This window comes from Mixophyes fleayi, chromosome 12, assembly GCF_038048845.1.
Source record: "Mixophyes fleayi isolate aMixFle1 chromosome 12, aMixFle1.hap1, whole genome shotgun sequence".
NCBI lineage: Eukaryota > Metazoa > Chordata > Amphibia > Anura > Limnodynastidae > Mixophyes > Mixophyes fleayi.
The window spans coordinates 30,261,808-30,275,885 of NC_134413.1; the positions used below are offsets into that span (position 1 = coordinate 30,261,808).

The 14,078-nt window shown below is 39.3% G+C and overlaps 1 protein-coding gene across 1 annotated transcript in view; it reads left to right on the forward strand.

Moving 5' to 3' along the window:
• Positions 1–2,741: 2,741 nt before the first annotated feature.
• The window catches only part of MIDEAS (mitotic deacetylase associated SANT domain protein), a 75,436-nt gene continuing 64,099 nt past the window's right edge, over positions 2,742–14,078 (forward strand). Inside the window, exon 1 of the mRNA XM_075192476.1 lies at positions 2,742–3,067. The gene's annotated coding sequence lies outside the window, so the exon portion shown is untranslated. The remainder of the gene's footprint in view (positions 3,068–14,078) is intronic.

The window sequence follows — 14,078 nt, forward strand, 5'->3', positions numbered from 1 at the left end:
CTTGGGGCACATGTGACAGGTGAGAATGGTGGGGAGAATATGTGACAATGACATACCTGCAAACAAATCTGATCAAAATATCTACCATTTTTTGAGAAACTCCACCCACTTCTGTGTAAGAACCAGGGCCGGATGAAGGGAATGGAGGCCCCTGCTAAGGGGGCCCCCATTCCTCCTTGAGGCCCCCCTTGTTAGCAGCCTGCCACCCCCCTCCCCCCCTGTGAGGCCCCCCATTAGCCCCCCCCAAGCGCTTACCTCCTTCTCTTGTCACTGTAGTCCTTCCGTGGCGCGCTGTAAGCTCCTTACTGAGAAGATCTTGTTACACTCTCACGAGATCTAGTTAGCCTGCTGGATATATAAAGCTATAAAGGTTGAAAGACTAAAAAAATATTTTAACATCATCGGCTCTCCTTAATGCCTCAGGCCCAGAGACTGTAGGTGAACAAGTTCAATTACTGTCACCATGGGCTGCATATTATGTATGCTGCTATATATGTGACAATACAAGTAAAATTTTAAGCACAGTACTACAAGATTTACACCTAACACACCTCTTATTTGTATGCTCTCTGTCCTTGTAGTCCTGTGTATTCACCGTAGCTTAGCTGTGGCTGTATAAAAACTACTAATCAACAAAAGTGGAATCTAGGCTTAAGGCTGGGTACATACTACAAATTTTTCACCCAATTTCCGTGCCAGTCACATGATAAACACCCGTTAGGTCCAATATCACATTAATGTGTATGCTCCAACAATCATGTTTTATTGTTCCAAAGCACATCATATAGTTTAATTTAATTTTATAAACGGACTAAAAATCTCTATAAACCAGTGGTTCCCAAACTGTGTGCCGTGGCTACCTGGGGTGCCTCAGTGATCTCACAGGGGTGCCACGGACAGGGCTAGTGGTAAGCAAGGTGGGGGACTACTTAGTCATTATTTTAGCTTAGGGGTGCCTTGAAAAAATTATGGAGACCCTAAGGGTGCCCCGAACTGAAAAAGTTTGGGATCCACTGCTAGAAACGATGGAACGATGTAGTTCCAATTCTGACCAGCAGTGTAGGCAGATCTTCATAGAATTTAGAGTCACAGGGCTAGATTTACTAAGCTGCGGGTTTGAAAAAGTGGGGATGTTGCCTATAGCAACCAATCAGATTCTAGCTTTCATTTATTTAGTACTTTCTACAAAATGACAGCTAGAATCTGATTGGTTGCTATAGGCAACATCCCCACTTTTTCAAACCCGCAGCTTAGTAAATCTAGCCCACAATCTTTTCAGCCGATGGTTATGACAGATGAAAAGCACAGATCTGAAGGGAAATAATATAAAAGCTCTATAGTGTGTATATATGAATCGGCATGCTAATCGGGACTTTCAGTCATTGGTAAAATCGTCACAGATATTTAATTGGGAGAAATTTTAGTGTGTACCCAGCTTAAATATAAAAAGTATTTGTTTTTTTTAAAAAAAGAATGCTGGTTATTCATTAACAAATTGCAAATGTGATGTAATCCTTAGCAACCTCGGTCATTAGCTGTGTAAATTAGACCACTGATGGCCTACAGATAGACTCCAGCTTCTTCCTCCTTTGATGTCAGATTGTTTGTGATAGCTTGAAACATTTGTTTATCTTACATTAAATTGCTTAACCTCACTACATTACCCTATTACCACCCGTTACACAATTTCACACAAGACAACTACCCCTTGACCAGCATTGTTGTGTGACAGGTTCATTTAGCTTATGAGTCACTTTTACCTTTGCAGTCTGGCTGGGCCGAAATGCAAAATGTAGACCTCATGTGTCAAACTCCCATTGTCCCATAGATTGAAAGCTTGCGAGCAGAGCCCTCTCACCTCTTTGTCTGTTTTACCCAGTTTATTAGTTTACTATGTTTGTCCCCAATTGTAAAGCGCTACCAAATATGGTGGCGCTATATAAATAAATGATGATTATGATGATGATGATATGTTATTACAGATAAGTATATCTTTCTTTGATTCTTTGATTATGGCAGCACAGTAGCCTAGTGGTTAGCACTTGTGCGTCGCAGCATTGGGGTCATGAGTTCGATTCCCAACCATGGCCTTATCTGTGTGGAGTTTGTATGTTCTCCCCGTGTTTGCGTGGGTTTCCTCCGGGTGCTCTGATTTCCACCCACACTCCAAAAACATACTGGTAGGTTGATTGGCTGCTATCAAAAATTGACGTGAGTGTGTGTCTATATTAGGGAATTTAGACGGTAAGCTCCAATGGGGCAGGGACTGATGTGGATGAGTACAGCGCTGTAGAATTAGTGGTGCTATATAAATAAATGATGATGATGATGAATTTATTGCTGAGATTAAGGGTAATATGTGGCCTTTATAATATGTGGCCCCTGAAGTGTATCTGGTTGCCTATCACTGATCTAAACAATAAACAGAATACGCCATGCTGTAGCTTGTTGCACTTAGTAAATAAATTACATTGTTTTATTTATTGCTTAATAAGCCAATGCCACATAGGCCACTTAAAAAATTCTTAACCTATAAACGTCAAATATTTTGAAGAGAAGTTGCAATAAAACATGGTGATATCCAGCTATGTATTCACCCTGCAGCAGTAACCAGGGGGTCATCCTTATAGCTCCTGCAACACACAGCAAGTCAGGGCAGCTTCTGCAGCACACACGAATTCCTGTGCTTTCATTTTACTAGAGGAGGAGGAGGGAGGAGGCGAGCACAGAACATGAGGAAGTGACGACCTTATGGAGTTAAACAACACAGAAAACAAGTTTTTTTTTTATGGACTTGGAGTTGTTTACTTCTTCAGACCTCGCAAAGCTGCAGCCCAGGGTGTGGACCCCGATCTCCGCAGACTATCTGCTTTGTTGTGGGTTTTCTTCTGCACATTTCTGAAGTGATTTTGTAGTCACTGTACTGGAGTGTCTGCGACTGACAGGGGCAGCTGCTCATAGACCGCACTAAGCAGGCGTACAATAGCTCAGAGAGACCAGCAGTGTCTGTCATCTGAAAGTTAAAGCCAGCATGCGTTTTACTCTGGAAGCTGCACGTCTCATAAAGGTCTGTGTATTACTTTTATACTGTTCTGCTATGAATTCATTGTCAAACTGTGTAATTGTGGTCATTTCCTGCACTAGATGCATTTGAAAGTATCTGTTGTGAAGTTGTAATTTTCCCATGCCAAAACATTGGCCCTCATTCATGACCTGCGCTGCAAATCTCTTTAGTTTTCCTCTGGTGCACCTATATCAGGAGTCAGGGAACTTTTTTACCTTTTACCCCAAAATATATTTAGATACGCTGGCGTTACCCCCCTGATTTGAAAGGAAGGAAATCATATATTATTAATTTTTGGAATTCAAAATTTTATTTAATATAGTAAAAATTTCTTTGAAAGCTTCAACTTCAAAACTTCAGGTTTTGGAGAAATAATGTTTCTTCATTTTTGATACGAGAGCATCGATATTGGGGCATTTTGATGTCAGAGAAATTTGGATACAGTCATCAGCGTCCAATCGATTTCTCTGCTTTGTTTTTATGTTCGTTAGAGTGGAAAATAAGGTTGTTGCAAAAGGCAGCAACTTTTTGACTGCCTCCTCGTGTGCAGTTTTGAATGTCTTTGCAGCTGTTAACATCCAAAAATATGACAGATCTGCTTTGTTTTCAAATGCAATACAGTGCTTCATTATTGCATCGAAGCTCAAGAAGTGCCTCTGCTAACCCTTGAGGCTCTTCTGGCAATTTCACATTTAAAGGGGTCTACAATCCAACTGACAGCCTGTGAATCGGCAGCATTACCCCCAGGAATTTCATTTTTACCCTATTTGGGGTAATTTACCCCTGCTCCCTGACCACTGACTTATATTGTCCGGCCTGTGTTGGTGGGAAGGTTGAAAAATCTGAAGAGAGCACTATGCAAAAGTGTAAATATCACCTCAAGTCCAACCTCCTGCTAATTTAGAACCACCCCTTTCATTAAACTAAACTTTTTAATTTTTCCCCAACTTCTGCTTTTTTTTTTTTTTTTAGCCTCATTTATAGCTGAAATTAATACTAAAAATCTGGGGACTTTATTACTTGTAGCACATTTAGGTGTTTGAAGCCTTTACTTTAAGTGCATCTCCACTCACATACAACTGGAAGGTGCAAAATTGCTGTGTGCCCCTCAGCTAAGCAAGTAATGCCACTAAATCTATGTCATCTCTATACTCTTATCTAATTTTAATCATTTTGCTCTGCAAGTCTGTTTTTTCTTTTTGCACACCTCTGTATAAATAGATGTCCTTGCTCTGCAGTACTCTTGCCATTTTGTTCCGCAAAACATATGCGTATTGCTGGAAATCTAGGTGGGCATTCGCAAATTGAGACATGTGACGTCACCAAAGTGGATTTTGCACGGTACCTTGGCTGCTCAATGTCCCAAAAATAGTCAAAATGTCACTAATTTAGACTTTTGCAATAAGCAATTGCAATTTTTTAAATCACATTTTATTTGTTTATGCACCCAAAAACATGCTGCAAAAGACAGCTGCCTTATTATTGGCATACCCTTGTATGTAGGCAGCATGGAATACTGCTAAATCATTACAGAAATGGGTGCAGTAAGGGCTTTGCAGCCACTGTGAAAACTTGTGGAAAGCAGAATATTCTGTTCTCTCTTCTAATGGAAAATGAAAGTTCTCAGATGCACCTCTAACTAGCAATAACTGGATTACTTTCCAAAGAGGGACTTCAGGAGGATGCCTGTAATATGTGCACATTTTTTATTTTATATCTCTTTACATTATGAACAATATGCTGTAGGTCACTCTGCCCTTGTTCCTCTTTTTAACAGTATTGCACTGTACCACAGAAAGGCAAAGTGACACAATCATGTTCTAGACCTCAAATATTACATATGACGGTAGACTTCAGTAATGTGATTTATATGCTTCATAGCTGCCAACATTGTGAAATGATTCGAACTAAAAAGATTTTCAATGCACCTTAAGCAATTTATTTGCGATACTTGTCGGCCTAAGACTCCTAAAATCCAAATCATATTCTAACTACCGAATTTGATTATAAACGCACTTTTTGGATTTTAAACACATTTTTTCAATAATTATTTATAAAGCCTAGAATAAAGAAGAAAAAGATTGATTTTATTGTACAGTTTGTCAAAACTGACAAATAAGGACAAATCTTTCAAATTTGGAGCTGTCCCAAATATTACGGAGAGTTGGTACCTATGTGTGAATCCTAGGTTTGAAGGATCCACTCTTCTGTTCCAGAGAAGAGATAAAGAAGTGCATGTAGTGACAAATATATAGTGATACAGTGGAGAATTAGGCATATGATTGGAGAGTTTCCATTTAAACTATAATGCCACATCTACCTCAAAAATAAATAAGTAACATTCCATGTAAGGCTAGTGGCATAGGGGACCGGTGCGCGCACGTGTATTAAACTCGCTGGTTACATGCAAGTTGTAGGTGTGAGCGCTAAGTTTTATCACAAAGTGGTTAGCACTTCTGCCTCACAGCACTGGGGTCATGAGTTCAAATCCCGATCACGGTCTTATCTGTGTGGAGTTTGTATGTTCTCCCCGTGTTTGCGTGGGTTTACTCCGGGTGCTCCAGTTTCCTCCCACGCTCCAAAAACATACTAGTAGGTTAATTGGCTGCTAACAAAATTGACCCTAGTCTGTCTGTCTGTGTGTGTGTGTTAGCTCCAATGGGGCAGGGACTGATGTGAAATGAGTTCTCTGTACAGCGCTGCAGAATCAGTGGCGCTATATAAATAGATGATGATGATGATCACATTGTGTTTGTGCACAACCAGCAAGTTCTATAATTGCTGGTTGTACACAAACACAATGTTTTCTCATGGGCCTGCGGAAATTTACTAAAATGCTGGTCAATTTCTCAACAATTTTGAGGACATTGTGGAAAGAGATGTTTTCTTAGTCGTTCATTACCTCCATATGCGGTGATTATTGTGTGATTCAGTTGCAAACTGGTTGTATTGGACAAAAAAATTCTCAGATTTATTCAGCATTATAGAAGTTGTAGACAAACCTGACAGAATGTGTTGTCTTTGCAGATCTCAAATCACTTATTTATTATATTTGAATAGTAAATGTAAAGTTCTGTAGTCTGCCCACGAGGAACCACTCTACTCATTGTAGGTAGAACTTATTCCAGGAACAGCTGTAATATTTTTCTAGTTTACTGTTGCAACTAGAGTTAATTAGGGCCAATATTCTGATTAATGGCAGCACATTGTCTAGGCCGCTTGTGGTTATAATCCCTGGAACTAAAGGAGTTAGCCCCCATTATAGAAAGAACAAATCTTGTTTTAAATAGTAGTTCTTTTATTTTATTATATCAATAGATGTTCGATAAAGAACACAATCGCCATTTATTCAGCACAGATGACCTTCTATTCAGGGGCAGGTTGGGCTGGGGGGCGTCCGTCCCCCGGTCCGGTCCCATAATGGGCTATTTTGGGCTGGATCACTGGGCCACCTACATTTTTTACCCATAAATTAGGCTACTGAGTCGAGTCTTGCCCCCCAGGCTGAAATTTGTCAGCCCTCCTTGCTTATATTGTGCATATTTATATTTATCGATATGAGTAGCTGTCACATTGATTGTTTTTAAAGGCTGCTAAACCCCCAAACTGAAATTTTGGGATATGTACCATGAAAATAAAGGTTTGCAGGTAACCTGCAGGCGCACTGAAGCTCTGTTAAAAAGCAACGTGTTGCCTAACTGCTCTACTACAGACTGCTGAAGCTCCTCTCACTTCTTTAGGACAGCGTTCTGTGGGATCATCATCCTCATTTATTTATATAGCGCCAGCAAATTCCGTAGTGCTTTACAATTGGGAGCAAACATTGATAAGACAATACTGGGTAATACATACAGACAGAGAGGTAAGAGAACCCTGCTCGCAAGCTTACAATCTATAGGACAATGGGAGTTAGAAACACAAGGGCACGTGCTACATCATATTGCACAATAGACCAGCTAGAATGCAAAGGTAAAAGTATTGAGTGGGCTGTGTGTGTGGCAATGTTGGTCAGAGGGTTGTTGTCTTGCGCTAGCAGTGTAGAGGATGGTAATAGAGTAACCTAGGGAGATTAAGATGGTGGTTGAGGAATATCATAACCTTGTCTGAAGAGGTGGGTTTTCAGAGAAGGTTTGAATACTAGAGGAAAGTCTTACTGTGCAAGGGAGGGAATTTCACAAAGTGGGTGCAGCCCGGAAAAAGTCCTGTAACCGAGAATGGGAGGATCTGATGCAGTGGCGGATCCAGGGGGGGGGGGGGGCGATCGGGGCAATCGCCCCCCTAGCAGGGGCTTGCTGCCGGCGACTGCACACTATCTTATTGTGTTTTAAACACAATCACAGCAGCCAGGCAGCACATTGTCACTGCCGAACGGACCTGCACTTAGTGTGCAGCCGCCGGCAGCTTTAGATGGCAGAAAGGGGGCGGGGCCTAAATTGCCCGGGGTAGAATTTTTTTCTAGATCCGCCCATGATCTGATGCAAGTCCAAAATTTGAGAATGCTGTGACCTATTGAAGATGCTGTGACATATCTGGCCCTGTCCTTGTGTATGAATCCATCGATCCACACACTACATTTCTGCACAGCAAGTCTTCCAAGCTGTCCGTCACTATCTGCTTGTTTTGTTAGAGAAGGACATCTGAATTGATGCACCATCAGTATAATGGTGGACATATTTAGTTAAGTATAAATGCTCTATTTATTTATATATTAAATCAGGTTATCAGTGCATTTTTTCATCAAGAAGAGCGAAGCAACATAAAGTACGTGGTATGTTAAATTTAAGCAATATTAAGTTTAATGTGTTTTAATTTCTTAGTCATATTGTTGGGTTTCTGTTGTAGAGAAGACATATATGGATATTCAGTATTGTACATGGTAACAGTACAGAAATGAGTTACTATGGAAATGCGCATCTGTGTATCTTGTATGCAGATTTGCCTTACTAACATTTTCTGATTTGGAATCCAAGTTTCTAGCACTTGCTAACAATTCAGAGACAAACAATAGCTGCAACACTTGTAAGATGTAATTATGTAGTTTTTATTCTGTTTATTTACGTTGCAGGTTTCCAATATCAGTAAAATAATTTAAATTAGCAAGAAGTGTTTTTAATGGACTTTTGGATTGTGTCAAACCCATTTTAAAGTTAGGCATATAGGAGCATTTTATCATGGCATTTAAAGTGTATCTGTTACTTACATAAATTCTTTTGAAGCTGTGACTCTAAGGGGTATAATTACTAAACTGTTGGTTTGAAAAAGTAGAGAGGTTGCCTATAGCAACCAATCATATTCTAGCTGTCATTTTGTAGAATGTACTAAATGACAGCGAGAATCTGATTGGTTGCTATAGTCAACCTCTCCAATTTTTCAAACCCGCAGTTTAGTAAATCTAGCCCCAAGTGTCCATGTTCTGGGATCCCGCAGGGACTGCCTGTACTGTACATAAATGATAGGTACACTTTAATCTGGTCTTATAAGCATGTCACTAAAGGACTGCAAGAAAGTAAATTCTCTACTTACTCTTTTACAAAATGTCAGAAAAGCAGGAATGCTCCTTAGATAGAGTAGTGAGGTTACACACCTTTCTATTTTGTATGGTTCAGTGCAATTACCGAATAAGTTGCAGGATAATCAAGTGTGTGATTAGAGGTGAGCAGGATGACACTGTTGATTGACAAATTAGATTTTCTGCACATGCTTAATATATTATGCATGGGGCCTGGATATTAGTGGTGGAGGAACTGCATGATTGTATCTGGTTCAGTGCACACAGGAGAATAGTTTCTCTGTGTTGCATCAGCAGTGATGTCAGGTGATGGTATATAGAGGGGCATACGGCACGTTACACTTTATCTGGGATGGAGGTTCTCTGAATCAAATAATATTTTTTTTCTATTGTTTTTTTTCTATTGTTATACGGACCTGGGTTAATCTCCAGAATGGAGATTGTATCGGACACCCTTTGATAAAATGTAACAGATGTGTAGCCCTGTGTCGGCGTATAATTAGAGTTGCTTTACATAGTTTGGCATTAATAGAATGAGTTTTGAGTACTGGGGTTATTGTGCAAGATTGCTTTTTGCAGGACACTCTTGCTGATTTGCATTGCAAATAGTTAGGCTCACAGCCCAACCCATGGGCAGGCCGCCAAGTTCCTCTCTGTCCTTTGAACTGAAGTTTCTTGTCATGGTGTCTTTAGTCTATAGCTATGTTTGTGTGTCACTGCAGAGGGTGAAGCAATTGTGTGCTCTCATTGAAAACAATCTAGCTAAGCTTGTCATTTGTTTTAGAATCAATAATGTAGACTTGTTTTGCAAGCAGCAGTGCAGAGTAATCTGGCGTTAAGTAAAATGAATACTGAGCAGACTTATTTGAAGTGAGTGCTACTCTTGTCAGCCCATAACCCCTTCCACCCAAATTGGGTGCAGGCATTATGTATTGGGTGACCCAAAACATAATGCCTGCACCCATCCATCCCGCTTAATTTATCATTGCATTTACCTGGGCTAAAATAATTAACTGATGAGAGGGGTGATAATAAATGTCATTTAATAAGTTCTGCCCAGGTAAATGCAACAATAAATGAAGTGGGAATCTTGGTAACAGAGCATTCTGTATTGGGTGACAGGGGTCATGTAGAAGGGTATGAGTAAGCCATGACACAAGGCTAAGTTTCAGTGGTGATTTCTGAGCTGTCATTCACTATGACAGATATAAATCATCAATCCCTGTTCAACAGGAAAAGCAGGACCTCCCGAAAATCACCCTGACCATGGATATGTGTTACTGATAATGACTATCGTTTCTGAATACGGTGTTTTTCACTCCTATAGCAATCTTTTGTTCTACATACAGTGTGTTGGTTGTTAGGGTGTAACTAAAACATACAAAAGGAAAAAGTCCTCCGGCACTCGGCTACTCACTTTGTATTGTGCCTGTTGTTTTCAAAGTAATATATCTGCCTGTGTTTTTAAATTCAAAAGTAGAGCTTTTTTGTTTATGTATTTTATACTAACAATGTGCAGGTTAAACTGTTCACGTCAAGGAAGTCTCCCGAGTCCGTACCCCCAGCACACCCGTATTTTTGGAGGACAAACATAAGTTTGCATTTCAAATATTTTTTTTAAAATTGTATCTGGAGTGTGGTCACAGGTAAATGGGGGATTGGATTGGGGGGGGGGGTGTTACAAGGGTGAGGTTCTTGATTTTGAGTTTAGGAAAGTTTAAAAGGTATGTAACTGATACATTAATGGTAGATTTTTTTTTATTTGTATTTTGTAGACTAATGATATGGGGACAGAATGGGGGTACTAACAAGAAAATAAGTGGGTGGAGGGAATAGGCTTAATTGAGCAGTAAGTTCATTTGACTTTAGAAGATACAAACTGTAATTTAAGTGAACTATGCAATACATATATTACTATAGATTGTAATCTTGCAAGCAGGGCCCTCTTACCTCTCTGTCTGTAATACCCAGTCTTGTTTTATTACTGTGTTTGATCCCAATTGTTTTGAAATATACTGTCGCTATATAAATAATTAATAATCACTTTGACATTTTGCAATATGTCCAGACAGCTCAATCTGGTGGAGATAGTGTAACCAGAAGACTACTCTATGGTGGAATTCACTTTATTTTTTCTACCTAGCTTAATGTTGTATAGTGCCCTTGAATTTAAATATCTTTGATACTGTTGATGGTGGCTAGTCTATTTGAAATATGGCAGAGGGTACATTCTGTGCCTAATTATGGCTGCATATCATTGCTTTCACGTTGGATAAGGCAGCATGTGATTAGTAGTCATAGCTCACAACCATATGTCAGCCTGTAATTTATCCTGACCATATATATTTTTTTTCTATTTCCTCGAAATATTGAGAGGTTGTGCAAAAGTGATCATTATGGTAGTTTTCATTCAAGGAGAAAGCAAATATGTAGATTAGCTTACATTCATATATTTACTGTTCATTTCTAATTAAGTGAAAGAAATTTCCTTACTTGAAGATAATAATAATAAGAAAAGAGGTGTATGACAAAGTATAATTTATGTTGGTCATTGTTTGTTTACACTTTCTTTTTTGTTGATGTTAAAAAACAGATTATGTTGGGCAAACCATGCATACACTTGTATTTTGTAAGAAGATCTTTTGTTTTCATTCTGATCATGATATGGGATCATGGAGACAGCTGGTGAAAGCACAAATATATTCTGATGCCGATATACAGTAAGTTACAGTGTAAGACTGGGTACCCACTAGCATTGCGTTAAATACAGGTAACACTGCACTTGTGTTTAGACGGGCATCAAGAGAGGACAGTAAATGCAAACACTCCCGGCTGCAAGCACAGATGCTAGTGGGTATGGGGTAATTTGTACAAATGGGTTCCATCCCATTTCTGTTTCATACATGCTGTTACTAGCTTTACATAATACTGATATGTATTTTGGCAGCAGTGGGCAAGGGGCCCCATAAGAGTGAAGGATTGTTTGCTTAACAGGGTTGCAATTATATTTTTTTTGTGGGAATTAACTGTTTCGAGATATACACCTGTACCATCCACATCTTCATATTTCATTGTTTTTTGAGAGCAACTGGACCCCTCTTTCATTTTTGTACTAATAATTTGCTGATTATTAATTTAGTAACTTATTTGGAAAGCAACAAAACATTTCACTAATCCACGTATGTATTTACAGATATATAATAATATACATTGTATTTTATGTTCTGCCTAGAACATACCTCCCAATTGTCCTGGTGTAAGCAGGACAGTCCCTCCAATTGACTTGTGTCCGACTGTCAGGAATGTTGGAAGGTATGTCCCACTCACCTGCCACCAGGGCATGGAGCAATTCAAGGGTCTCTTTAGGGGAGGGTTGTTGGGTATAGCCTAGCACAGTGGTTCCCAAATTGTAAGTCACAGCTCCCTGGGGTGCCGCGGCCAGGACCTGTGGTGAGCAAGGTGGGGGACTACTTGGTTATTATTTTTACTTAGGGGTGCTTTGAAAAAATTATAAAGACTCTAAGGGAGCCTTGAACTGAGGAAGTTTGGGATCCACTGGCCTAGCACTAGACACACCCCAAGGACATGCCACGCCTCTAACTTGTTTGTAAACACGCCTCTTTTTGTGTGCATCAGAACAAAGTTTGGAGTTATGCTAGAAAAAATTACTAGTTCCAGAACTGCTGTTAACAACTGGATATAGAGAAATACAGAAATAATTTCCCACTGCTGCTTGGAAGCCCAGATTATGGGCCTGATTAATTAAGGATTAATTAATGCAGAGAGGTATAAATGCGTAAAATCTCACTGCGCATGCCCAGAAATAGACTATATGGCAGTGAACGCAAGACCATCCAATTTATGTTTGAGAGCAAAAGCAAAAGACACTTACAACAGCTTACGATTTCATAGGCGGAACATGGAGGGAAATGGGAGCATGCACAGAGTCATTGTACAGTAAGGACGTGCCAAGCGCATGTAGCAGCGTCCGATTCAAGCTTTGGGCATCTCTAAGGTACATGCTTTTCTGTCGTATCACTTGTACCAGCTCTACGGCCTGTGTAAATGCAGAACATGTGCTTGCAGTCAGGGGCTACTGTAATAATGCACCATAGACATTCATAACATCTTAATAAATGGCTTTTATGTACAGTAGACATTAGTAACATCCTGATAAATGTAGTTGAATATGAACGTGCGTATGCCTGAATTATGTTCGTTCGTTTTTCGTGCCTTAATGAATCAGGCCCTATATCTTTAAAATGTCAAGTAATGATTTCTATAATGTAGTTTATGAAACAAACTTGTTTTAATTAGCCAATTAGTGTCTCTATTCTTCAATCACTAGAGTGTCCGTAGAATTGTACTACTTCCTCTCTTTTGCAGAACATGTCACTAGCATAAGGGGAAGGGCTTGCCAGCAGGTGACAGAGATGGGAGCTAAATCAAGATATTAACATTATAATTTTTGTTTTAAGCCAGCCTATAAGCAATAAGCAGTTTGTTACAAGTGTGTTTGAGTTTTACCCCAAATTATATTTGTTTTTTCTCACGGGGATGTCTTACGGCTCACTGTAATGGCAATACTGAAAGAAGGGCATAGTTTCATGATAGCCAGATCTTGGTACAAATTTACAATTTTTGCAAAATTAAGGAGAGGTAGCGTAAATAACACACTATAGTTTAATAGTCTAATAAAACTTTGGGAATGCATTTTAACAGCCATCAATAGGTTGCAGAAAACCTATGGAATTTCCATTAAATTCTGTTTACAAGCACAAAGAAGTGGATTTTACATGCGATTGATGTTCCGATCGCTCGGTCCATGGACTGCATACACACTAGCCTTGTTTAGTACGATAAAGGGAAGAGCGGACGTCCCTTTAGCGACTTTTTACAGTCATGTTGTCGTGAGCAATGACTGTAATTTCGTACTCACTGTCTAATAAAACTTTGTGAATGCATTTTAACAGCCATCAATAGGTTGCAGAAAACCTATGGAATGTCCATTAAATTCTGTTTACAAGCACAAAGAAGTGTAGATATTTTCAACGGGAGTTTCCATTTTCACCAACCCTAAGTAGCAGTTGTAGTTTAATGAACAACCTCAACCAACTGTGAAGGATTAATCTTACAGCTGTATTTCTAGATTAAATAAAAAATATTGGTTACTAAACTATAAAAAAAATAAGTGTGAATACAGGAAATGAAAAATGCTTGTTCATCCTAGAGAGATCTTTATGGCCAAATATAAAACCAGGTAGCAGAGGAGGAAATGGAAGCACATTGTTTTACAAGACAAACCCCGTTTTACTGCAACAATAGACCTATAACCTACACACAGTGGCTACGTTAGACTTTAAAGAACATTACCAATTTTATTAACATATTAAAAACATACACAGAAATCAGTTAATTGTTTTCCTAAATTTTCCTGATTTGACATTTCTTTTGAGGAATTCACATTGCCGATGTCACTGTGTACTTATGTTGAAAGCATATGAT